The sequence below is a fragment of the Cavia porcellus genome, unplaced genomic scaffold, assembly GCF_034190915.1.
Source record: "Cavia porcellus strain 051 isolate PalLab524CR breed Dunkin Hartley unplaced genomic scaffold, mCavPor4.1 scaffold_15, whole genome shotgun sequence".
NCBI classification, from domain to species: domain Eukaryota; kingdom Metazoa; phylum Chordata; class Mammalia; order Rodentia; family Caviidae; genus Cavia; species Cavia porcellus.
Genome location: NW_026947498.1, coordinates 34871755 through 34899360, shown reverse-complemented (window position 1 = coordinate 34899360; position 27606 = coordinate 34871755). Strand labels below are relative to the sequence as shown.

Here is a 27606-nt window from a genome sequence, read left to right as displayed (position 1 = left end):
CTGTCCCTGTGTGGAGGAAGGACTAACCCACCCACTTGCCAAGCTCACCAATGGAGGAGGCTTCTCTATTGTTTCTGTTTACCCACTGAAGGTGGCAAACTTATCTCACTGATGGAAGCCTGGTGAGTTCTTCTGCTTGGATGAGGGGTTACTGATTCTCCCCTCAATACAGCATGGTTAATCCACTGCAGTAGAAGGTTCTGGGGGGGAAGTGTGGGAGCCAAAGATCAACAGCAATACTGGGTCAAGAGGTATGGAAGTCTCCAACAGCAGCAGTGGGACTTCAGGGGCACATGCCACTGGCTGGAGTTTCTAGGTCCTGAGGTGGGTGGCCAGGATGGCAGGGGTGCAGAAGGGGCCTAGGTCTGGTCTGGCCCAGTGCTTGCTACTGGCTGGAGTTCCTGGGTCCCATGAAGTGATTGGCTGGCCATGTTTTATATTTTTATTTAAATAATTTCTACTCTTACATGGCTTCTTTTTAAATTATAATTTCTGTTCTTTCCAGCCTCTCAAACTGGAAATTTAGATAACTTGTTATCTTTCTACTTTTTCAAGTGTAGCATTTGTTACAAATTTCCATAAACACTGCATAAAACAAATTTTACTTAAGTACAAAATCAATTACATCTCACAAATTTTGACGTATTTTAAATTTCATTCCACCTAAGACATTTTGAAATTTTATTTCTTATGTAACTCATGGGGTAAATTACATCTATGAGTTAACTTCCAAATACATGGGGATTTCTCAGACATCTTCATTGATTCCTAACATTTCCATTATGTTCAGGGAATATTCTTCTTATGCATATTATTTAATACTCATTTTAGAAATACAAATAATGCTTTAAACCTGTCATAATGGTGCATGTCTGTAATCCTAGCACATAGCAGGCTAAGACATGAGGACTGCTACAAGTTTGAGGCCAGCCTGGGATACATAATGAGTCCAGGCCAGCCCGAACTACTTAGCAAGACACTATCTCAAGAAAAAAAAGTGCCTTATTGCCCAGAATATGGCCTAATTTGTAAAATGTTCTATGTACTTCGAAAAAGTATATCATTCTGTGGTTGGTTAGTGAATTTTATAAATATCTAATTAGGTCATATTAGTTGATAGTATTATAAATTTTTCTGTACTTCACTGAATTTCTGTAAAACTATGCTATCATTTATTGAGAAATAATTTAATCTTGGAATATATTGTTTATCTATCCATAATTCTTTGAAGTTCTAAGTCTTTGTTCAAATGTTTTTATGAGCTGAATTGATATTTATGGTTGTTATATCATCTAGTTATACTGATACTTTTATCATTTTGAAATGTCTACGTTTGTCTCTGGTAATAATGTGAGGTTAAGTGTATTTTATCTGATGTTACAGCTATTCTGACTTTCATATATTTTCTGCCTGCATTTGATATTTTTTCTCTCCTTTTATTTCCAATGCACGTATTTAAAGTGAATCTCTTCTAGTTAAGATAGATTTAAGTCTTGATTTATCATCTAGTCTTGCTTCATCAAAAAATTTCTGTTGGTTGTGGTGCACTTACTTACATAAGATGTAATTATCAGAATAGTTAGATCTGTGTCTGGCATTTATCTATTCATCATTCTTTTGTCTAATTTGTATTTTATTCCTTTGATTCCCTTTTTCTTGAATGATTTTGCATTAAACATTTTTACTATATAATTCAATTTTTCTTTGTTTTATCAGCTATATTATTTTATTATTTTACATTATTATTCCAGGATGAAAAAATAATATTTAAAGTATTTCAGTCTATGTAAACATTGACATTATTTTGGTGACACATGGGTTCCTTGTAACAGTAGAGTTTCAGTTCACTTCATACCATCATTTATGTTAACACTGTCATATGGAACAATATATATGATAAACCTAACAGTACAGTTTTATGAATTCAGCTTAAATAGTCCTAATTTTTTAAAGAAATTAGGAAGCTAGAAAGAAATCTATGATTATCTACTTGTATCATTACTGAAATATCTGGCCCCCTTTATTTATTCTTTCATGATATTTAATCTGAAAGACTTCTTTCATGGTGCAACAAATTCTCTCAAGTGTTTTTACTGACATATTTCATGTATGTGAGAGAATTTGACTGGATTTAGAAATTTGAATTGGTCTTTCAGTGCTGCTGGTTTTTTCTCAGTATTTGAGAATGTTGTTCTATTGTCTCCTGCCCTCTATTATTTCTGATTAAAAGTCAGTTTATAATTATATCCTAGCGTTCTACATATAATTTTTTCTGTCTCTGCTTGCAATATTTTATCTTTATCTTTGCTTTCCAACATTTTAACTATGATATGTATGACTATGGATTTTCTATTTCTAATTAGTGGCTCAATGACCATCCTGTTTCTAACTGTAAGTTAAATCTGAAATTTTAAAACCTTTTTGTTATCTTTGGAAATACTTTTGTATTTGTTTCTTCTTTATTTTATTAATTTCAATTAAACATGTGTTGAACAACATGATATTTGCTACTAATCACTGTGGCATCTACTTTCATGTTTTCCTTAATCTTAGTTATGCTCCTTGGATTGGTTGTTTCTATTAAACTATTTTTTAATGAGTTATTCCGTATTGTGCCATCTCCAATCTGTCATTGAACCAATCTAGGACACTTTTATTTTCAGTTATTGTAATTTTCAACCTTAGAAGTTCTATTTGGTTATTTTTCTAGCTTACATTTCTCTGTTAAGTTCCTTTTACTGTCACTTATTAATCACACATTTCCTTTCTATCTTGAATACATTTTCCTTTAACCCATTGAATACAGAGAAGAGCTACTTTGAAGTCAATGCTAATTTGACATTCTAACTTACTTGTAATCAGTTTATGCTGATTTCTTCCTGTATATATGTCATACTTTCCATTTTATACTACAGCTAGAGTAGAGTTTTAGCTGCAAAATTATAGTCAGTACTTTGATAAGGCTGTCATTAAAAAATGCCATAAAGGGGCTGGGGATTTAGCTGAACGGCATAAGTACCTGCTTTGCAAGCAGGTGGTCATGAGTTTGATCCCCAGTACTGATAAAAAAATGCCATAGATTGGGCACCTTAAATAATAGAGATTTATTTTCTCACTTGTGGTGGCTAGAACTCAAAAGTCATGGTAGTTGTTGACTTAGTGTCTGGTAAGAGCTCTCTTCCTAGCTGGCAGAGACCCTTTCTTATAATGACCTAAAATGTGAATGGAGAAAGAAAAAACTAACACTCTGAGTCTCTCTCTACGAGAAAAATAATCCTATCAGATCAGTCCCACCTCTTTGTAACTTCACTTAACTATCACTAGTTCCTTAGGAAAAGTTAAGAACCACCTCCAAGGTTCAGTCCAAAACTGACCTTCAGTGAGTACAGACCAAAGGTTAAATCAAACACATTTGGGGGAAAAGTAGAAATAAACTATGGGTGCTAGATAACAGGATCAAGCTATTGAAAATACAGACACACTGAAGGTTAGTGTTTCAAACATATGAATCTATGGGGAAACGATACAAACATTCAGTCTATAACAGAAAATATGTTTTCTTGACTCTGAAATCTCCTTTTTTTCCTTAGGATTATGGTATTTGGGTTCTAGTAAGCCACTAACTTGTCTAGACTCATACTGAAATTTGTTTCTCCCCTGCTGTGGAGGGGTTGATACCACTGCCAAGTTTTCTTGGCTTTAAATTACTCCTTTTAGCTTGGCCCCCTGGTGGTCTCCTCCATGCCTATTTTGTTTAGGAGTCTGCCAAGGAATTTAGCTGAGTTTATGCTCAGATTTTGAGGCTCACCCTTTTGATGGTTTCTTGCCTCTGGGCGTCCTAGTAAATTTCCAGTTGCTCTTCTATCTCAGAAATCTGCCCCCTGCCAAAACGACCTAACCAGCTTCTGTTTTCTGCCAGCCAAGCTCTGAGCAGACCAGAGAACACACTCAACCAATAGCACGGTAAAGACACCAAAGGCACTTAGTTTTCCACGAGCAGACCTAATTCTACCTGCTCCTTACTCTTTCCCTCAAACTTCTTGGGGTCATATATGGAAAAATTATGTCATGGACAAATTGATCATCTAGGCATTCAGACTAATTTTCTCTCACAATTTTGCATTTCAGTTTTTTTGGAGTGTTCCTGATTCTAAAAGTTTTTCTTAGCTATCCAGTAATGACTTTACCCTGAAATTGAGTCATTTGGTTTTAAACCAAAGTCACCAAATTGTGCTTTGTACCTGATGCACTAGCAGTGTTATAGTAGTAATTTCTTCTCATCTTTGCTTTTGATCACTTTCCAAATACTATTTTTAATGATATGCCAGTTTCTGTAATTGTATCTTCAGAAAGAATAGCATAATATTTCCATAATACATGCATGTGCATATGAATACACATAGGTGGGCACATGCTTAAAAGTCCAAAAATATTTTATCTTCAACTAGAGTAGAATATAAATTCAAAATCTTACAAAGTGATTATAATCTAACCTCTGCCTAAGTCCCTGGCCTCATTTCTCTCCACTATCCTTTTTCTTCACTAAATCATAACAACAATAGCCTGTATCTGATAATCAATAAGCTGCCTGACCAACAGTTTCTTGCGCCTCCTCCTCCAAAAACAATTATTTGGAGAGCAAAAAGGACATCTTACCAGTATAGCACTTGCCCAGCAAGCTCATGTTGTTCAACACTGCTCAGGTTCCATCTCCAACACTGCAAAAAGTAATAACTTTTTGTCTTTCTGTCTCAGGAATGTGAAGACTTTGGAATATCCCCTCACAGACATATCTAGAGGTGGACCTGATTTACCTAAAGATAGTCCTATTGCCCTCTCCAGTCTGTAGTCCATGACTGATCACTTGAAAGAGTTGGGTAACATGTGAGAGGGAGAAGACGTTTACAGAGTTTCTTAGAAAGTCCCTCCCTACTCCTCTAAGAGATTTTGGGGGATTGACATTCTGACCTTCTGAACGTGAATGAAGAAACTCTGACAGCCACTAGTATTCATGCTACAGTTAAGTGCACTGACCTCCACCAGAATAAATCAAAAGCTAATGCAAACACACCTAGGAAGAAAATTCTTAGTTTCTGATACTGGGTATAAGCAATCCTGAAAACTATTTGATCTTTGCACTTCTGTTTATTTGCTTCCAAAAGATCTGCTTCAAACTATGGGAATTTACTTTCTATTTCTTATAGAGGAAAATGTACTACAGAGCAGAAAATCCACACTAAACAAAATCAAATGAAATGGAATGTTGTCAAATTGTGGTAACTTCTGGCCTGACTTTCACATGATCATCCTATTGGGTATAATAGAGAAATGATGATAGCCTTCTTGGTTAAATTGAAATTTGCTCCACTTTCCCTTCAATCTCCATCAGAGAACTGAGGTCAATATTAAGCCCTCTTAAAAGAGTAGGTATTAAAATAATAGTAGTGTTTTTCTGATTTAAAATGATACAAGACAGCTGATGTCCCAACACATTACCATATAAATCCTGACTAAGCAGCTAAGAAACAAGAATATTTCACAGGCTTTGGCTCTTCAAACTATGGTCATTCCAGTGAATTCCTCTATTGCAGCAAAAACTTCAGGTCACCCAATCCCTGAAAACTACTGGAATTTCTATCACTGACGCAATTCCAGCCTACAGCAGCCAAAAGGTCACTGCACAAGAATTGATTACCAATCATGTTAAGATCGTCTCTTAAAAAAACCCAGGATTACTTCAAAAGTAAGCCACATCGAAAGAACAGGTACACTCATTATTAAATCAACCTGAGAACTTTTCTTTCCTTTAAAATGAGGTGTCTGAAGTTAAGTTCCTCAACTTTCTAAATTTTTCAAAGGCTTACAGAAAGCCATATGTAAGGAGAAAATAAGTAAAAAATATAATTCATTTAGTTTCATGGGTGATTGTAATGCCTATGAACATGAATTATTTAAAAATTCACCTAAAAAGTCTTAAATTACCTCAAACCAAAATGTGCTCACCTATCATCTACCATAGCTACCCATCTTACAGCCAGCATCACTCAAGGCTTCTCTGGCTCTGATGTCTTTAACATTAATATCCTGCTTTCTGACCACAGCCTCCACCCCTCCAGATCACTTGCATATTTGAGTCCATTTCTATTTTAAATTCATTGGCAGTATAGTCAGTGGTTAAGTGTGTGGGCTCTTAAATCAGGCTGCTTAGACCCACATCCTGGATCAGTCACTTCCTAGCTGTATAAACTTGGGCAAAGCCTCAATTTCCTCATCTAAGGAAAATGGGATTATGTTAAACCTAACAGATACTCAAAACTACTGAATACTTTTGTTATGAAGATAAGATGGGGTAATGTGGAACAGTTAGCAAGGAGTATATATGGCACATACTAGGTGCTACATAAACAAATTTGTTGTTTTCTTCTAATTACTCCCATGTCTAGCCTAAAATCTGTTTCACTGTATTTTCTTTATAAGATATAGACAACATTAACTCCACTATTGCTCTGCTGAAAAATGATAAAAAATATGTGTAACTCTGGAAATGTATGTAACCATAAATTTAAAACCATATAAGCCAATTATTCTGTCTCTCAGTAAACCTTTTACATGTCAACAATCAGTAATATCTTTAAATATTTCCAGCATGTATTACAAACTTTTACTACATTTCTTGAATATTCTCTATTATCTCCTTTTTGCAAAAGTTTTAACATAATCCCTCTTCCTTAAGACTTTTATCTCAAGTATCCTTCTTATTTTTATACTACTTTCTCATATTTTCCCAAATCCTTTGAGGTCTGTAATATTTTTAAATATTTTAAGAGTTCTAAATCAAAATAGACTCTTTGGTTTCCAGCCAAATGGAGCAAACAGTGACCAAATTTACCATACCACCTGAAGTAACACTCTTTAAAAATATAGAACAAAGATATATTTAAAAATGGATTGGAAGACACTGGAACTAGTCAACAAATGCAGAGAACCATGAGAAATGGGGAACCATGAAATGAGCCCTATAAATTCTTTAGCTTATATCACTAAGAGAGTTTTGAGAGCTGGCATCAGAAGGTCAGGTCCAAAGGAGCCTGACAGCATCTCTGATTTGAGAAAGCAGAGCTGAGTATGCAGGGTGAGTATCATTAGAATTTGCAGAACAGAGCATCAGAGGAGAGCACTGCACAGAAACAGCACCTTGGCAGTCCACAAAGGATCCCTCAAATATTAGGCAGAGAAATATTAATGCATGTATGGAAGGAAACTGCCCTAAGCCAAGACGAAAACATTGTCAACAAAGCCCACGACTAATACAGACTCAGGAAGAGTTATTTTCTCACCAGGAAGATTTAGAACACTCCTTCACAGGTAATTAAATGAAATACAGTGCAAGATTTCATAACAATGATGAGGAAAATTTACTCTGGCCTCAAGAAACTAATCATAAAATGAGAGCCAGAAAGTGTCAAACTGCTCATAATCACTTAATATATCCCAGAACTAGGTTTCATATATTTATAGAAACACCATGTGTATATAGACAGGAAAAGGCAAATTCACAATGTAAGGCATTCATTCAAAGATTAAAAACAGGTAAGTAAAAAAAAATTACCAAGATGCAAGCAAAGACACCAAACACAAAGAGCGATTCATACAATAAAACTGAATTAGAAGTAACAAGTGTGTTAGAATTTGAAGAGATCAATAAATTGTTTCTTACTGTGTCTTAAAGCTTAGAAGAGATAAGAAAGATGTTTTTTTTTTTCCAAAGGCCTAAATGTAATTTATGGAGATGAAAATTTCATTGACAGAACTAAGGTGGCACCTTGAATAGAATTATTGTTACATCAGACATCACAGAAGATGTGATTGGTAGATCAGTAAACCTGAGAATACAATTATAGGATATATTTAAAATGAAACACAAAAAAGAAAAAAGGTTAAAAAGTAAAGGGGAATGAGTTAACTATTAGACAACTAAAGCAACCTAATACCAATGTAAGCTGGAATATTTATGAAACATAAATTTTCAGTGTCAGACTACACATTGTTTTCAGGAACAAACAATTTGCCAAGACAAGCCATACAGCCTATCCATAAAACAACCCTCAGTGAATTCAAAAGCATTTGTGTCAAAAAAAAAAAAAGTTCTGAACACAATTAAACTAAATTAGAGGACCGGACATATAGCTTAATGGCATAAGCACCTGCCTGGAAAGTATAAGGTCAATTCCTGGTACACACAAAAACTACCTAAATTAGAAAAAAGAACCAACTCTACAAAATCCTCAAGCATTAAAAAAAAAAAACATAAATAAAGGAAACTCGTAAAACATCTCAATAACATATCAGAAAGAAGTAAAAGTGGAAAAATTGGTACCCTTCTGTGTAGATTCTGAACATCAGAGACAATTGAGCCAGGACTCTCAAAGTTATTCAGGGCCTTTGACTTTAGACTCCTTGATTTGGTACACACGGAGCCAACAGACCAGCAGGGTCCTTTGAAGGTACATTGGACAAGAGCTGCGTTTGTTTGGGTCTAAGAGAGATACTCACTGCAGTAATATGTTTAACTCTTTTCCATTTTAAAACACAAGTATTTTTTTTTACTTTATGAACTCATTCTTCCCTATTACACAGAGTCAAATTTCTCAGAATTAAAATTTATACTCACTATTTTTCTCCCATCACCAAGACCTTCTCTCCTTGATTCCTTGCAGTCTGCCTTTAACCCCACCAACTGCAAAATCTTCTACACATAGCAACAATAATGTCCTGATTCCCCAGCATCATAAACACTCTGAAGAAAGTACCTTACTTTGCACTTCTGCCATGTCCACAGTGCTGATCATTCTCTGCTCACAACCTCCCCTGCTTTGGCATCCATGAAAGCCAAGCTTCTGGTTCCTATCTTACTTCTCTCTGTCCTGTTTTTCTCCCAGGAGCAGTTGGCTTCCTGCAGACATTGGGTCCTTTGTGATACCTGACTTCCACTGCCAACACTGACATCAAAAAACCTCTCTTGTGAAGTCACACACACACACACACACACACACACACACACACACATTCATGGTTTGAATTATGACCATCATAGTCTATCCTGACCCTTCTTTGCTGGAAATTTTACCCACATTTTCACAGAGATTTGTTTCCCATCTTGTGCTTCCTGCTAATCTGTCTTCCATTCTGAAGTTTGAATAATATTTTTTCAGCAATGTTCTTTGAATGTTAATTCAAGGCAAAGTCTTACCATTTGCCACTGAAATCAGGGAACCCTACTCCCTAGCAATTGCAGGTAGGTGTATTTTCCTTCAGTTCATGTCCATTATTTTAGCTCGACCGCCCACTATTCATTTGTGTTCCCTGCTAACATCTGCTCACCTAACACAGTCGCCAATGCCTCTCCCTGAAATGCTTCCTTTGCAGTTTACCAACTCTCCAACTTTTAGAATACTGTTCATCATTTAAAAGAAATAGTATATGGCCAATGTTATCCATCCTATATCAAGTATACTCTTAGAAAATAATAATAGTATCTACTTTCAACTGAATACTTATCGTGTGGATTGTTCAATTATTGCTATCACTCTATTAAGTAAATAATATTATTTCCCATATAATATGGAAAGTGAATTTTATACAGTTTAATAATGTAGATACAGCTGAAAGAGGAGTAAAATATTTAACTTGGAGCTAGACTAATCTCTTAACTAAATTCACAAAATTCTTTTCTTTGTCTTCTGATCATCCATAAGCACCTTTTATATTAAACTTTATTTAAATATAGTTAAAAACTTCGTTACTATCTCTACTCCACCAAATTAAAAGAGCTTGAATGTAAAGATTTTCTTTGTGTCAAGACAGGCTAAATTAAGCTATCACAGAAGCCTGAAGATCTCAGTAACTTAATCCTCTCATCCTATTTGACTAGTGTCAGCCTGGAGAACAGCTGTGTTTATTGTGGTCACTGAGGTTTTCAGGCTAATGGTGGCTCCCTCTTGACATGTGCTTCCATGTAGGCAAACACAAGTTCCACAGAGTGAGTCAATCCACATATAAGTCAATTATGAGAAGTAAGAAATAAATTCGTATCTAATGGTAATATCTAATACTAGAGAAACACCTTTTAATTATTGCATAATTTAGAAGAATTAGAATATTGAGGAGAATTCTAATAATTATCACAAATTTTATCTTCTTATATTGGCTTCCTTTTTGTCTTTCACAACGTCAGTGCAAAACAACAGTTGACTTAATACTTGCATGTTTGTTGAATGGATAAGTAAACAAATGCCTTTCAAGAATCCACATATATGGAGATGAAAGAATTGAGGGGAGAAGAGTTTAATCTTCTCCAATTTTAAGTAATTTCTCCTATGTAAAGAGGTATAATAAAGAAGACAGTTCTCAAGAGAAAAAGACAAAAAAGTTTGTCCTCGTTCTCTTAAAAAAATAAGTAGTATAGGATTTCTTATGAGAAATTTGGGAGGCAATTATCCTGCAATAGAGTTTATGAAAAGCTTCCAGCATCTAAATTTCCCAAACAAGTTTAGGATAAATGAGGTTTTCATAACTTTATACTCCAGTAAATACTCGTACAGAGCAATAAACTGTCCACACAGAGTTGTGCCTATCTGAAGTCTTTGCAAATTGTAGAGCTTGAGAGGGTCATGTGTCTGCTTAGCCTGACTACTTCTCCACTTATGAAATCAGGGGATTAGATTAAGGTACAAAATCACTTTAAATTCAATCTTTAAAAAAAATCTAATCATCAAATTATAGGACAAAATAAGCTTTTAAGTTTTAAGTACAACAACAACAAAAAAAATCTCGAATTTCTGTCTCACATGATGTTGCCAATGCTTTCCTGTAACCTACATGCTCAAATAAAAGATAAATTCCTTTTCCCCAAAATGGGCTCTCAAGAAAAAGTGAATTAGTTTAAAGTCAATCTTTTAAAGGGTGCTTTCTTAATTCCTTTGTCTTGAGTATTATTTTAAGGAATGGAGTGAAGAAATTACACCAAAATTGCCTTTGTCGGTGGTAGTCTTAGGTGTGTGCAGGTTTAGATTATGAGTGTTAACATGATCAGAACAGTGAAAGGCGGAACCACACAAATTAACATGTATTACTAATATCTGTGGAATCTGGCCACAAGATACCAACTGTTGAATATGTTAGATACTGCCTTTACAAGATTGAATTTAAAAACAATATTGTAAATGGTTACATTATGAATTAACAAAATTATTAATTGTCTTAATGCATGTAAATAAGATACTCATGGTTTGAGATAAAATTTCCATAAAGGGCCAGGGATATAGCTCAACGGCACAGCACCTGCCTGGCAAGCATAAAGTTGTGAGTTCAAATACCAGTACAAAAAAGAAAATTCTACAAAAATACCATAAACAAACTCAAAAGTATAGTTGACATTGTCTGAAAATTTGGTAACTTAAAGAAGTTGTTTATGGGTGAAAAATTAATGATGTTTTATAGAATATGAGACTTTTTAAAATTCACATTTTAAAATAAATTTAGCACTTATTAAAATATATAATGTTAAATATGTCTTTGAAACTAGATTAGTCATTTTATAGGAGAAATTAAAAATTATCTTAAAGGTCATGTTCCTTTGTATTGGGTATAAAAGTTTTAATATATTATAATATTTGATATGGGAAGCCACCATATATTTTGAAATGAAATTTTTTATTAAATAATATCCTATATGATGTGATGTAATTCAGATAAAATGTATAGATATTCCATTTTACATCTTGTATAAGGATGACATTAAGTATGGTATTTGCTCTGTGTTGTCTCTGTCAGAATTTCCTATAATAAAAAATCATTTAGAAATTACAGGAACAGAATATGGAAAATCAACATCATCTTTGAAGTTATGATATCTGCACTGAACATTACATGACCTACAAAAATATATGTATTTATCTAAAAAATAATTCATTTTTACCAGCCTATTATAGTACTTTTAACTTCCAGCTCCAGTCTACACATATAATGAACTTTTTTCTTTGAAGGGAAGGGGCTTCCCAATAAAGCCTTCTTAAAAGATTAGAAAAAATTTATACTTTTTATATGCATCCCTCAGCATCCATGAAGAATAGGTTCTAAGACTCCTGAAGGTACAAAATCCGTAGACCTCAAATCTCTTGTATGTATAAAATGGCGTGGTATTTGCATATGACTTACACACACTTGGCCATATACCTCAAGTCATTTCCAGATCGTTCATTGTGATGTCAGCTTGCATAAGAAACACTCAACTGACTGATCATTCTGGGTGTTTTGGGGTTTTTTTTTTTTTTTTGTCTTTTTCCTTTTTATTGGTACCGGGGATCGAACTCACTACTGCCTGCTAACCCTAAGGCAGGGGCTTATGCCACTGAGCTAAATCCCCAGCCCCGCATTCTGGGTGTTTCTGATGACGGACTTACTGAGGAGGGAAGCCCCACTATAGGCATGGGTGGCACCAACCTATAGGATTGCAGCCTCGATGGAATAAAAAGGGAAAGATGATGGAAGTATCGCTTGTGTTTCTCGGGAGGAGCTCCAGTCTTTATCAATCTCCAGCCTTCTAGGACAGACCTTGTAGCTAGACTCTCCTGGGATTCTGCAGTGAGCTCTAGACCTTCTCCTACTGACTGAATACTTGGACTCTCCAGCACACAGATGGCCCTTTTACATTTCTCCACATTTGACTCAGCAGAAGGCCATTATAAACCTACTTTGTAAATTAAAAATTATATATATATATGTATATTAAATCTGGTCCTCTAGTTAGACTGCATTGATTAGGGAAAGTTGTAAGAAAAAGAAGCCTCAATATGTTCAGTAATGATATAATTTTTACTTGTGGAATAGTTTCTACCTGGGTTTGGCTGAATCTGTGGGTCATAACACATAAATATAGAGCACTGACTATATATTTCAAGCTATAAATGCACTGCATGAGTCAAGTGAATCCACTGATCAATATTTCTTCACTTTCTAATTTTCAACAAGTAACTCTATTTTAGCGCTTGTCATATTTCTAACTTACCAAAGTTAATAGTTTTCCTAGTCCTTGCATAAGAATTCAGTGCAGGAGAAAGTATCAAACTAGACCGCTTAGCCTGCTCTCCTGGATTATGCAGAAAATAAACCTTTATGTCTGCTTGGCTCATGAATATTTGTGTTTTTGTCTAATGAAGGAGAGAGGGAAAAGTAAAGGACAGTGACCAGGAGGTAATTATGAGCCTAAGTATCCAGAGCTGAATACCTCTGGATAGTGAAGAAATATATTGACAATGCCTCTTTAGATATATCTTCTAATGTGAAATCTAGAGCTCTGCATTCTTATTGTCCTTAATGGTTTACTTTTATTTATTTTGTTGGAATTCATCTTAAAGATGAAAGCTGAAAGATAGTCTGTTGGGTTTCTTTTAACATCTAGTGTTCACTACAGCTGTATAAAGCAAATTTTTTCCTTCATTTTTTAATTTAGTGTATTTCTTCCCTTAAGAACAAAAATGTTATTGATGCTGCAATAAAATGCAATTTTTATTTCCCACAATTTCTATATTATCCAACTCATCTTTCTGCCCCTTTGCGTCTCAGTAATTAATACTAGTCCTAACAGTGACTCTTTCAAAGGAGGCACATGAAGTAATCAACTAATATACTCATACAGGAATCACCCTATAAATGTTTTTAATTGACAGTAAGATTAAGATCTTTATGAGGACTCAAATCAATTTGGAAAATAGAATACCACCCTAAACTGAATTGATAACTCTGTGGAAAGGAAAAAAGAAAACAAAACAAAAAATGCATCAGGTCAGGGAGAACCTGGCCTTTCAAGAAAAAGTAAGAGCTGGATGTGGTGGTGCACGCCTGTAATCCCAGCAATCAGAAGGCTGAGGCAGGAGGATCACTGTTGAGGCCAGGCTAGGTCATATAATGAGTTTAAGGCTAGGCTGCGCCTACATAGTATGACCTTGTTTCAAAAGAGAAGAGGAAGAGGAAGAAGAAGGGAGGAAGACAAAGAGGAGAAGAAGAGAGACGAGGAAGGGAAAGGGCTTCCCAATAAAGGGACGGATACCTGCCTAAGCAGGGAAAGAGTGTGAGGTGGGGATAAAGGTCTCGGAGTGGAGCTCAGTGAACAACGCTGCCCAGAGGAAGCTGGTTTTAATTGCTGAAGTGAAAGTATTTATGAAAGGAAGATTGTTTCACCCACCTGAGTAGTGAGGAGGTGCTTAGAGATTACGGCTGATCTTGAAAACCATATCAAAAGCTATGGCTTTGTATAATAAGTCTATTATGAAGTCTTCAAGAAGTGACGCATCAAACTGAAAAAAAGTATTAGTTCTTACATTAGACTGGCAGTGATTTGAAGAAAACAATGGAAAGGAGGGAGAGAGAAGAAAATCTGATGCAATAGTTAGGTACGAAGGAAACAGTGAGGAAGCCAGGACTGTGGGAAGAGCGGGTCCTAATATATATGAAAGTGAAAGTCTATCAAGAGAGACACATGGATCAAATCATAATTGGTGACAAATTCTGTCTGGAAAATAGAAAAGAAGCATAAAACAGTGAAGATGTCCAGGAGCACCCAACAGAAATGGAAATGTGGAGATGGGGTTCAGGTCACAAGATTTCTACCTATTCCTATTCTTCTTGCTACTTTGTGATTATTGAAATAACAGCCACCCAGGCCTTAGAAGTATTTTGTTGACTCATTTGAATGTGGTACAGAAAAGCTTTTCTTGGCCACTCATATACAAGTCTTTAAACAAAGAATACAGAAGGTTTTTTGGGAAAACCTAAAGTGGTATATTCCAACCCAGGGAGCTGAATGTTCTCATTACTCTGTAGATATATATGTGAAGTCGCGTGTTATCTTTTTGTCTTACTTAGATAACATTAAGATTCATCACATGGTTCTGATGATTATTTCACTTTGAATAAAAAGCAAAGATGTACTTTCCATAGCTTGTCCTGGTTTTATGTGCCCATACGAGTTGTTACTGTCCTTTGAAGTCAAGGTGGACTGGGGAGTACTCTGTGCTCACTGATACCGTTTTGAAACTGTCTGACTCATTATTACATAGAGATGAGTGTTTCACTTAATAAAGCCTTACAGTAACACAATTTGTTACACCATAATTAAAGATGGACACATCTGTTCCATTTTAATTCAAACCCCTTTGAACATAATTACATAAAGCTGAGAGAACAGAAATTCTCAGTCCTAAAAATGTACTATCAAAAAAAAAAAATCATTCTGTCCACAGAAACTACATGGTCAAAGGACAATTTGTAAAATGAAGTCAAATAGATGTCTCTCACTCTTTATCAGAGCATGAAATAAACCTTATGTCCCAGATTAAAGTACTGCCCTTCTAAGAAAGATGTAATTAATTAGTTATGGAAACCCAGGTGAAGGACATTCTTTAGATAAAGGATTAGCATTTTATCCCTGTGGAGAGGATCTTCTGTTTTAGCTCATGTATACATTTTTAAAATGAAAAGATACTTAGGATGAAGAAAAAACAAATACAGTATATATTCAACATAAATGTGTTATCCTTAAACTTACAAATAAATTCTAAATTTTTATTTCAATTTTATACTCGATAAGAGTCTAGTCATTTTATCCAAAATAATTTCTAGGTTAATAATAATCAGATGTATAATTAATGTAAAATGAATGGAAACACTATGTTTTCAGAATGAATTCTGAGAATTTAAGAGCACAAGTTAAATGGCAAGCCACGCACCCAAATATTCCTGAAATGTAGACTGTTCATCTGTTTTATTTATGTCTCCATATCCTGAAGATGGGCTTAATGAGAAGACGCAATCAGTATTAGCCAGGCAGTGAGAACTTGGACAGCACAGGGTGGCAGTTAGATTTATATAAATATTTGCAGAGAATGGGAAGAGCAGACGCTCCTATAATCCAGACAATGTGTGTGTGCTTGATTTTTAAATAAAATCAACAGTTGAAAGCCAAAATATAATTAATCAGAGGAAATGCTTTAATCAACATCTTCCAAGTCTTCAGCACTGCTGAAAAGATTAAAGAAACATAAAAGAAATTAAAATATGATATTCTAAAGAAACCAGAATTAGTCTACTCCTGACATTCTTCTATTTCAGATGTGGGAAGGAGAATGCAGTTAACATGCATTACCGATTGTTGCCAACTAGTAAAATTTCCTGAGTATTTAAGGTACTAAATAACTCACCTAAGACTATGATTTACAATGCACAAATGAGATTACTCCTTTCATTATTAATTTATTATGAGAAATGGAATGCTTGCTTTCTGTGTTTCTAAACAGGTATCTTTCCAAAAAATGGGAAGTACAAAATTTAAATGAGTGCCAGTTTTCATACTCACAGGTTGTCTATAGGGATTTTTAAATTTGTAGATAAGAAATGAGTATGATGAACCCATGTATATATCCAGCTTCTATCATATACACCAAAAATAAAAATGCTTGGCTTTGAATTCAGTTCTAAACTAATAAACTCTCTTGCTATAATTTCTGTTGTATTCTGCCCAATATTTAATGAGTTGCTCAGTATTAACCTACAATTATTGCTAAAGTTCAGAGAATAATTTAAGCGGAAGTTTTTCAAACATTGTCTCATTAAATAAAAAATATGTCTTTGAAAGTTCAAAATATATAAACATGCAAAACTCAAAGCATTTACCCTTTCCACAAAAAGAAACCTTGTTGTTGATGAAAATTATTTATTGTGTTTTAGCAAAATATTTTAAAATATTTCTTATACTCTGTTCATTTCAAGAACTTTTTAGGTTAAATGTGTGAGCCTTACTGCTTGCTTTGGAGGGGAGGTACTAAGAAATCAGCCCAGCATCCACACTGAACCACACGCCCTAGCCCTGATTATTTGCATTTATTTATTCATTTATTTTTTTTAATTTTGACATAGAGTTTAGCTAAGTCTCTTGGTTGCACAGGCTAGGCTCAAATTTGTGATTCTCCTGCCTCAGCCTCCATTGCAATGCTTTTAACAAAAGTATTATCAGCATCTACTAAATTTCCACCGCAAAATTTCTAATACTTGAAATAGACTGAAAGAGATGAAATCACTACTGTTTATTTCTTCAAACACATTGCAAAAATTGTTATTGAGATGAAAGAGGTCTGACTCTTATTATATGCCACACTATAAATAAATCTTAATAAAATGGCAGTTGGAGGGGGGATTGGTATCAGAAATAAAACTCAGGGCCTAGTGCTCACCAGGCAGGCACGGCACTACTGAACTATATGCCCAGCCCAAATCTTAGCAATATGAAACACTTCGCTTGATCTGGAATTCCATTTTATAATCTAAATATTCAAATGAAAGTAACAATATGGTAATTTCTTTGTGATCCATCATGAAGTATTATGGTTTATCAACTCAACACTAAAAGAAAAAACATACTCACGTACAAAATTATTCTCAATTGAAAATTTCCAAAAAAAAAACATATGATATTTATAGGTTAGTAATCTGGAAATAAGTTTAATGACATATTTAATAATACTTAATGATTTAGATGATTTTGTATAAACCTCTACTTATCAAAAAATATAACAAATATAAATATATTACCAAGTATCATTATATGAATAATTAGAGAGCATCATCCCTGTACAAACATACACAATTCAAGTATGTAAATAAACATTGACTTTCTCAAGTAGCTACTTTTCAGTAATTTTCAGGCATTTTTATGAATAGAATTAATAGTATCAGGATTCAATGTCTTGAAGGCATACTTTTAGGTTTGAAAATAGTTTAAGATCATCTAAAGCTAACTTTGGGTCATAATGTAGGTTATAATCAAACAGAATCTAAAAAATAATGAGACATTTCTTCCACAGGAATAAAAATGAGACAGTGCTTATTGAGAATTCATGATATTCCAAGAAGTATTGAGTATTTGACAAAACATCTTTATGGTTATTTCTCTTTTGTAGATAAGAAAACAAGCTACTCACAGAACTTTTATAATGTGGCTCATTTTGCATGGGAAACAAAATTTCAGACTCACTAATACCTAGATAAAGTTTTCAAAGATAAATTTCAAAAATTATTTTCTCTATTAAAATTCTTTTCACTTCCATAATTTCTGTTAAACAGTTTCTATTATAGTAATCATGGTTCAAGTTAGTATTTAGTGAACTCTGTATAAACTTACTTTTAAAACAATCTGTGAAACAACTCTTCCTCAGACATATTTAAACTATTTTAATATAGAAAAATAATAAAGCCCACAATGAAAATGAATCCTCAAACAATTGCTTATTATAACAAATATTAAATCACTTGATAGAATTTTCATCAATGTATATATTAGTATTAATTAAAAAGTAAGCATATATTCATGTAAATATTAATATGAAAAATAGGAAAACATTTGGATGCACATGAGCTTTAGAATGCTTAGAAAAGACTAATACAATCTTATATAACCTGTTAAATTTACTTATCTTCCATAAAAAATATAGTTCAATGTTTTCATTTATGTAGATGATATACAGATTTAAAATGTAACCTAGAATGATTACCTTAATACAATTCAGTAAGACAAAGACTCATGAGAATATCATGTACCACTAAACACTATCAAGTACATAAATCTAAGATAACGCTGCTCAGGTGGTTTATAGGCTAAGTGAAATTATTACAGACAGTTTGTATCAATTAAGAAAGTTCAAGCAGTTATTTAAATACTTGAGGCTATCCATTAGCCTTTAAAGTTCAAAGAAATCACCAAAGTATAATTACATCCAGCCCTGTGATTGGCACTTAAGTTTATAAAGGGTTAAGAATGCACCACAGATCCCAGTTGAGCAAATAACTCCTTATCAAATCACCACTGATATCTCAAAGAACAGGATCACTAGGAAGAGGTGCTTAGTGCTTAAGAATACAGCTTTTGTAAAGTAAGATTTAAAACACTAACTATTATTTGAAAAACAGTGGCAATGAATCAGTATAATATATCATCATTTGTGAATAACTTAGCTTAATCTAATACCACATACATTCATAATATGCATTTTTTTAAAAATGAAGAAAGCTGAAGTCTTAAATTCATTCTCAGAAACAATGTTGACAAATACATTCTGATTTGGAGGTTTCTTTTCTCTAGATGCATTTTAAGCGTAACTGTGCTCCTAAATATTACCTCAAGGCAGGCCATTAAGACTCTGTAACTATTCAGAATACACATCTGTGTACTCATTTCTTTTGGTACAAGTTGTAATTTGTGTTATCAATAAGCTGTAATTACGATGACTCTAAATCTTTTGAACCTATATGCATTCTTGTTGCTTTTCAGATTTAAAAAAAATTCTCCCCAAGTTTTAAGTCATTTAGTGACCTTACCAATAGGTGAATGTATCTTGAATTTTTATACCAATGTCCATATACAAAATTTTGCTTTAAAATTTCAAAACAGGTTAAGAATAGAGACAGTTATAGAAGATCAAGTATAAAAAAAAAAAAAAGCCAGATGCGATAGTAAACATCTACCCTCTTGGCTACCTGGGAGACTGAGGCAGGAGGTTTGCAAAATCCAGCCCACCTTGAGCAACAGAAAGACTCTAGTCTCAAAATTTAAAATATATAAAGTAATAAAAAGAATCATGGACATAGCTCAATGGTTGACAGCTTGCCTAGAATGTGAGAACCCTTGTGTTCAATACCCAGTATTAAAGAAAAAAGTGATCTCAATACATCTAAATAAAGTATTTATGCACTTAAGAAAATAACCAAAAGTTCTCATCCTTAAAATTGGGAAGTAATCTAGTTAGCATTTCTTTTATCCAAGAATTATATGGTTTGCTAATAAACAAAGAATTATAGTGAGCAGTAAATCAATGCTGAAAATTATAGAACGATGGGTGACTCTTAATTTCCTTCAGCATTTCTTCCTGCCTTAAGTATTATCATTACACATATAAATCAGTTCTCATTGTATACTTCTGCAGAATGCACAGGAATTGACCTTTTTCCTTTACACAGCTTGCAAAAAAAAATCTTCCTTGGGTATCTATGGGCAATGCCTTTGAGGACCCTGTTTGGTTTGTGTCTAGATGTCCCCTAAAGCCTCATGCAGTCATGGGGCAGGCTTCTAGAGTCTGTGACTGGTTCATGGTTCAATGCTGGGATTATGGGTGTGAGTGCTACACCTCCCCTAGACTGGGTAGTTTACAAACTGTGTAAGGGACACAAAGTCTTCTTGCAGGCTCCTCTCTTTTTGCTTTTGTTGCTTTTGCTGTCTTCTGCCACCACGAATTGTTGCTCCGTATCAGACCACCCCTGCCTTGGACCTAAGCAGGTTATGGACTGAAACTGCTACAACTGTGAGCTAAATAAATTTTTCCTTCCTTAATTTTGGGCATTGGATATTTTGTCTCATCAATGAGATAAAAGTAATTAACAGGGACCCCAAATCTAGAAATACTCAAGGTCCTTTCATAAAATGGTATAGTATGTGCATATAACCTATACTTTAAGTCACCAGTAAATTGTTCATCATAACTAATACAATGTACATGTTATATAAATAGTTGTTTTACTATATTATCTAGGAAAAACAGTAAGAATAAGTGTGTAAATGACTGCACTAAATTAAGTTTTTAAGAATATTTTCTACCCATCTTTGGTTGAGTCACATATGCAGAACATACACATGTGAAGAACTGGTTATACATGTGGGAATAATCCGCTTTTTGTTTATTTAATGGCCACTAATATCTTAATCATAAGAGATATGAGGAAAAGATTTTTACACTGACATTTCTTAGATGTTAGATATTCAGGTCAACAAAACTTCAATATACAGTATTCAGGAAAAAAGCTCACATGCACGCGTGCGCACACACACACACACACACACACACACACACAATCCTGTGTAACAAAAAGATCTTAAAACAACCATGTATAAAACCAGATGTGTTCTCAAGAACTCACCACCACTCTTAAGCTGCTCAAATTTCCTTCTTATTCTTGTAGATGTAGAGATTCCTGGATCTTCGTTTCACATTCACTGGCAGAAAAGAGTGTTCAGGATCCTATTACCCCATTGCGTGGATCCTGAATGCATGAAGGCCTCAATATCCTACCCTCCCTGCTGGAATTCGAGGGTATGGAATGTGACTGAGAGGCTGGGCTTCTATTCCCATCTCTGGGCCTACTTCATAATGGAGATGTGTTCTAGAACGTAGGGTTAGAACTAGAATAAGCTATCTCCTAACAAAAATCTAAATAGCTGAAACTTTGTAGATAATCAGAAATATAATTCAGCTACATTAGAGCATGTTATGGATTTGCCAGGGTAAGCTACCTTACATAGCATCAATATTATTATAATAATGCATGCTGAGTTTGAAAATAACTTATAAGAATAACTTTTAAAATATATTCTATGCTATTACTTGAGAAATGTATAAAAATAAAACTGCAAAAGAAGAAATTAAAGTTGCTACTCTATCAAATATGATCACTTTACTCATTTTCACATGGCTACTGTCATGTCTTCTAATGATTAAAGAAAGCAGTCACCTCCTAACTCCTCCCACTGTAAATAGCCTTGTCCCCTCTCCACTGATGCTCATCACAGCAGGCTGAATGATCTTTTAAAAGCACAAATCATATTACAGTTTTTCTCAGTATTATACTATAGTTCTATGTCTCAAAGCAAAAGTCAAATTCTGTAAAATTAGTTGTAAGCCTGCCATGATCCCCTGATTGCCTTTCTGATCACACCACTCCCTTATTCTATGCTTTTCCTTAAATGTGTCTGGTGTGCTTTAATCTGTATGGTTTGGACTTTAAATATTCCCTATGTCTCCCTGAGGCTTGTGTGCCAAAGGCTTGGTCCCCAGCTGATGGTACTATTGGGACTTAGTCAAGCTTTTAGAAGGCAGGGTCTAAGGGAAGTATGTTAGGTCACCTAGGGCATGCTCTTGAAGGGGGCATTGGGATTTTTCTTTTCTCTCTTCTTCCTCCGTCTCCCACTCCTTCTTCTCCCCCTCCCTGTGCTCCTCCTTCTCTCTCACTCTTTCCCTAGGTGCCAGGAGGAGAGCAGCCTTGCTCTGCACACAGCTCTGCCTTGCCACTGGCCCAAAATCATAGAACCAAGAAACTACGAATGATACTTTGAAACCATTACTTTAACTCTCCCTGTTGCCTCCATCTAGACCAGTGATTTCCTGAAGCTCTGGTTACTTAACCTCTTCACTTTCAGTTTACAGTGTGTTTAATACTTATTTGATGAAGTCTACATTAACCATTCCTTGACTGAAACTTTGCTAATTCCTTTTTAAATGCATCACCCTGCTAGAACACAAGCCCCCTGAGGTCATAGACTTCTGTTACCATTATTCATCAAGCATCTAGAAAGTGGCTAGCACACAGCAATTGCCACTGAAAGGAATACTGGGTAAAGGAACAGTGAAGCTCATCATGCCCAGTGGCAGAAAATGGACTCTTAGTCAGCTGAAGCCTGGCCTGGGTCTGCCTTCTGTGGCTTCTGTCTCTCTGATCTTCTATTCATGCATCTCTTCCCTCTGCAGATCTCTGACGGGTCTGTCATCACTCTGTGATCTGCAATAAAATCAGAAACCAAAACTAAAAATTCAATTTAGCATATGAATTCTCCCTTTAAACTAATTTTCATCGTTTTGGAAGGCAGTGGAGAGTTTTAGCTACTTCTTCCATTGTTCTCTGGAGTTTCAAAAGTTACTGTCTTGGGTACCACAGAAAACCATCAGGACTAATACCTGTGCCATGATGAGAAATACCTGTGTGAATAAAACCCACTGAATACCAGAACCAGTGGTCTCTACATTTGGATATTCAACTTTATTTTGTGGATTTAATCGATATTCTCTGTACAGGCTCAGCCCTAAGTAGGTTTCTGTCTTACTTGTTCTCTCCTTGGTTACCCTCTGCTATTGAGAGGCTCTTTGCAGTGTGAGACAGTAATAAAAGGACTAGCACAGGTGTAGTGTAGGAAAGGTCAGTGTAGGCTTCATTTTAAAATTGGTGTTAGTTACATTGTGCATCTCTTTGTAAATAGATGCTTCCCACATAGAGGCAAAGCTTTTTCAATTTAAAGCCAAAGACTTTGTTTTTGTTCATTTGTTTCAGTTCTCAGTGTATATATTCAATGACTAATTTCTGGATGCCTAATTGGAGAAAGGTTTTTAAATCTGAGAAAGAAAAATCAAAGAAGTTTAAATGAGCAGGATTATCATGTATGTGAGGTGATAGTATAAAAGAAGTTTCAGTTAACACTTAAAAATATGCATAGAGTTTGCCTCTAGCCTTTATCACCTGAACAACTTTTTATACCTGCCTTAGCCTTGTGTTTAAAATTAAGTAATTAACAAAAGAAAGTAAAATGCAATTAAATTATTTTTCTCACAAGGTAGAGCTCCACAGTCATGTTGAACTTAGTGTTTTCAGGAAAGTAAGGAATAAGCATATACTGGCTCTGAAGGTATGATGAATTAAGAAAAAAATATCAAAATGATAAAGTGTGTGAATATCCACCTGTCTGTGGCTATGTGTGATTTGTAGATTCAAGAATATGTAAGTGAAGAAAAAAAAAAAAAAAAAACAATTAACCCTTTTGACATAAAGTACCAAGAAACAACCAGTATTCACATCATATAAAGCCAAAATCTAAATGAAGAAATTCTTAGCCTTAATGAAGGTCATATGTAAACATACAGAGAATTCCACTCTAGTTTTAAAAGGAAACTTGGGAAATTAACTTCCACCCATGATTAATTTTGAGGTTTTAAGAGGAAAGTAACTGCCTATATCCCAAGTAATATTATTTAAAATTTAGCTTCTTTTATAATTAATGAAGCAATTGAAAGTGACTACCTTTTTATTGCAAGGGAGTAATTTCTTTTGTAAAAGGTTAAATCCTCAGGATATTTGTGCAGGCTTTTCCTTTGGCCAGGCATGATCTCCCCCGCCTGAGACTCTGTCTTTCCTCAGGGAGGCTTTCTGAATGCCCTGACTGACAGGGTCAATTCCACCTCATTCCTGTTAATTACTGACTCCATTGTCTGTTTGTAAAACTTGGTAATTACACAATTAGGTGTTTACTCTTTATCATCTGTAGGCTATGTCACATTATAAATTCTACAAAATAAGCCTACTTAATTTTTCAAAAGACAGTCCCTCAGTGTCTATGAGAGACTGACTCCAAGACTCCCCATCCAGATCCTAGAACCCACTGGTGCTCACATTCCTTATTTGAAATGGTACGGTATTTACATATAACATACTCACATCCTCGTATACATTCTTTAAATCATCTCTCAATTATTTATAATACCTAATACAAAGTAAGTGGTAGCTAAATAGTTGTTATGCTATATTGTTTAAGGAGTAATAACAAGCTGAATGTTTGTGTAGGCTCAGTACAAATGCATTATATTTCAAACTGAGGTTGTTTAAAACTGTAGAAGCAGAACTCATAGGAAAGAAGGACTGACAGTATATGCACCACGTAACAGAATGTTTAAATCAGACCATGTAATTGATTAAATTTTGTTAAAAAGAAAATGACAAAAGGAACATAATTAGTTCCTCTTAAAAGTAATTGATAGTTTCTAAATGACAAAATAACAGTACATATGAAATGTAACAACCTTCTTTATTTTCATATTTTTTAAACTTCATTACACTTGTATGGTGGTGTATCAGAGAATCTTTAACAATCTGAATAAAAAAAGATGTGTATATAAATATACACAAGTATATATACACAAGCCTTTGTAAACTTACTGACATCAAGTATGCATAATCTAAAATTTATAAGTGATTCTAAAATACGTTTTTATTGAATGTTTCACATATCCAGTTAATGCTCACAGATTTCTGTTTATTTTTCCTGAACTCTTGCATCCATCTATAGCCAATCTATATTTGAAATTGACAAATAAGTGCAATTCCAATGTAGATATCAGTTGATATTTATGTTCACATTATTGAATACACTAAAATGGTAGAAACATGTAAAAACGCTATATTTTTGATAATGATATGAACAGGTATTTTGGTTGGTTGGTTGGTTGGTTGGTTGGTTGGTTATTTGGTTGTTTCACTGGTTCTTGCTCAATCAGATAACATGTAGATTTTAAATGCTGGAAGAATATTTTCTCAATTTTTTGATCTTTACAAAGTAATTTTTGTGTACAAAGCACTTTTTTTTAAGTCTGGGCAATTGAAATTAGAGCCTTTTCCTGAGCTATATCCAAGCCATTATTTTAGCATTTGTTTAGAATTTGGATTTGAGCAGTCTTGCTAAATTGAGTCTGAACACTGGGCTTGAACTTGATCCTCCTGCTTCAGCCACCCAGACTGCTGTATTTCCAGGTAAATGCTGCCTAGCCTGACTCATGAAAACACATTTTTAAGTTTCCTCTATGTTTCTAATGCTCTCCATCACTATATGAGTAAGCCAGGAATAAAACATTTTTTCTGTACGTACTTACACATTAAATACTTTAAGATTCCTGGTCTACATAGTCTCTGGTAGAGTTACTTCTTTCAGACATTTCTAATATAAATGCAGCCATAGACAATATGTAGATATATTAATATGTCTACATTCAAGCAAAACATTTGGTACAAAAACTACCAGTGGCTACATTTCACCCAAATGATACAGTTTACTATCATTTCTCTAAGCAATTAACGAAGTAAGTTGAGCCTGATATTAGCACTTGCTAATTTTATCAATGTGACATGACTATGCTAAACTGGGAAGAAACACACAATAAAACACCATTATCTAAGCATTTCCACATCATTTAATATACCTATGAATAGCCTGAGGAATATGAATAATTGTAGTAAAATAATCAGAAAGTGATGAATTTTAAGTACTTTATAATGTGTCTAACATTTTACGTGGAAGTTTATAATGTAATAATTTAAATTGATTGTAATATTTAAATGTTTAGATTTATAAACACGCACATGGAATTCCTCAAAATTTCTATAACTTACCTGCACACCATAAGTGTGTCATACCTCCTTTCTCAAAATCCTACCCCTCATATCTCTTTCTGCAATCTGGCTGTCTTCTTTGACTTTCCCGTACTTATTCTTAGGTATCTCCTTTTTCTAGGTCTCCTTTTTAATTTATAGACCTCTGTTCAGTTTCAATATAGCCCCACAGTTGCTCCCTGCAGCAACTCCTACATGGCTGATGCTTGAAACTGTACATTAAGTTCTGAATTACTGTTCATATTTCTAAGTAGACCGCTGATTTCTTTACATTTCCATGTTTTTTTGAATTTAATAAGTCTGAAACAAATTATCACATTTCCCAGCCCCCTTTTCTTTTATCCCTTAATTTACATGAGTAGGCAATAAATAACTTGCTGATCTACTTTGTAGTTGCTGATATATTTTAAAGTGATTGCAGTTATATTAGAAAATTAAAAAGGTATGTTTCTACTTAAGCAATAAAAATGCAATAATTTAAAGAAGGTATAGATATCATAAAGATGTTTCTAGAAGAAAATTTACCATTCATTTATTCACTGAATAGACTGAATAAATATGTCAAGTCCTAGGAACTGTGCCAAATGCCAGAGATAACTAGTATGCATATGAAAACATTTTTTGTCTTGAGAAAGTGAAATTTACTCAAATAACATAACCCAAATATTTTTAAAACATTGTTACCTCAGGAACTTTGCAAACTTTGATGACAAATTCATAAAAACTATAAATCCATATTTGTTTCAAGAGTTTTTAAAATGTTTTTATTGAAGAATGCTTTCTTAATTGGACAAGTTAAATCATAAAAGAAGATATTTTAAAATTAATTATGCACATATTTAGTTCCAGGCAATAATAAATGTTGTAAGGATATTTAAAAATGTTTTATCCCTTTTAAAACCTAGTGGAAATGTTTATGACTCAAATATTTAATTTAATATACATTTTTAAAAGAGAAGTAGATTTACTTTTATTGTTCTGGAGCAATTTTTAGGCATGTGTTCTACCCAGCAAGTTGATAAAACTACTCCCACAGTCACGTAGATTTTTACATCTAGAAGAAAAGTATCTTTAATTTTAATGATTATACTCCAAGAACGTTAAACATTTTTAAAAACCCTTTTTATCACTTTTTTAGTATACTGATTTCAAATCATATGTAATTTCTTGAATAATAATTAATTATTCCATGTAGTACATAGAATGTTACAGATATAAAAATCATAGCATGCATTAAAATAATTATTAGTTAACTTCTCAGTAAAAATACATATTCAACTTTCTCATTAACAAGACAACATAATTCTGTAAGATTGAGACTTTTCTCATGATAACCTTGATAAAAGTCATTTTTAAAGCTCCACTGTGAGCTCTCAAAATTTTAGTACAGCTATTAGATAATACAAATATATTTAACTCAGCTCTAGGGCAATATAAGACATGCATCATGAAAATAATGGCAAAGAATAATGATTAAAATCCAAAGTATATAATTCTTTATCAGTATCTTCAAATCAAATTAAA

General features: G+C 34.0%; 1 protein-coding gene across 1 annotated transcript in view; it reads right to left on the bottom strand.

Annotated features, from left to right (window-relative positions):
- Window positions 1-21225, bottom strand: part of Csnka2ip (casein kinase 2 subunit alpha' interacting protein) — a 133068-nt gene extending 111843 nt beyond the window's left edge. The window contains exon 1 of the mRNA XM_063224776.1: window positions 21019-21225. The gene's annotated coding sequence lies outside the window, so the exon portion shown is untranslated. The remainder of the gene's footprint in view (window positions 1-21018) is intronic.
- Between the last annotated feature and the right edge of the window lie 6381 nt (window positions 21226-27606).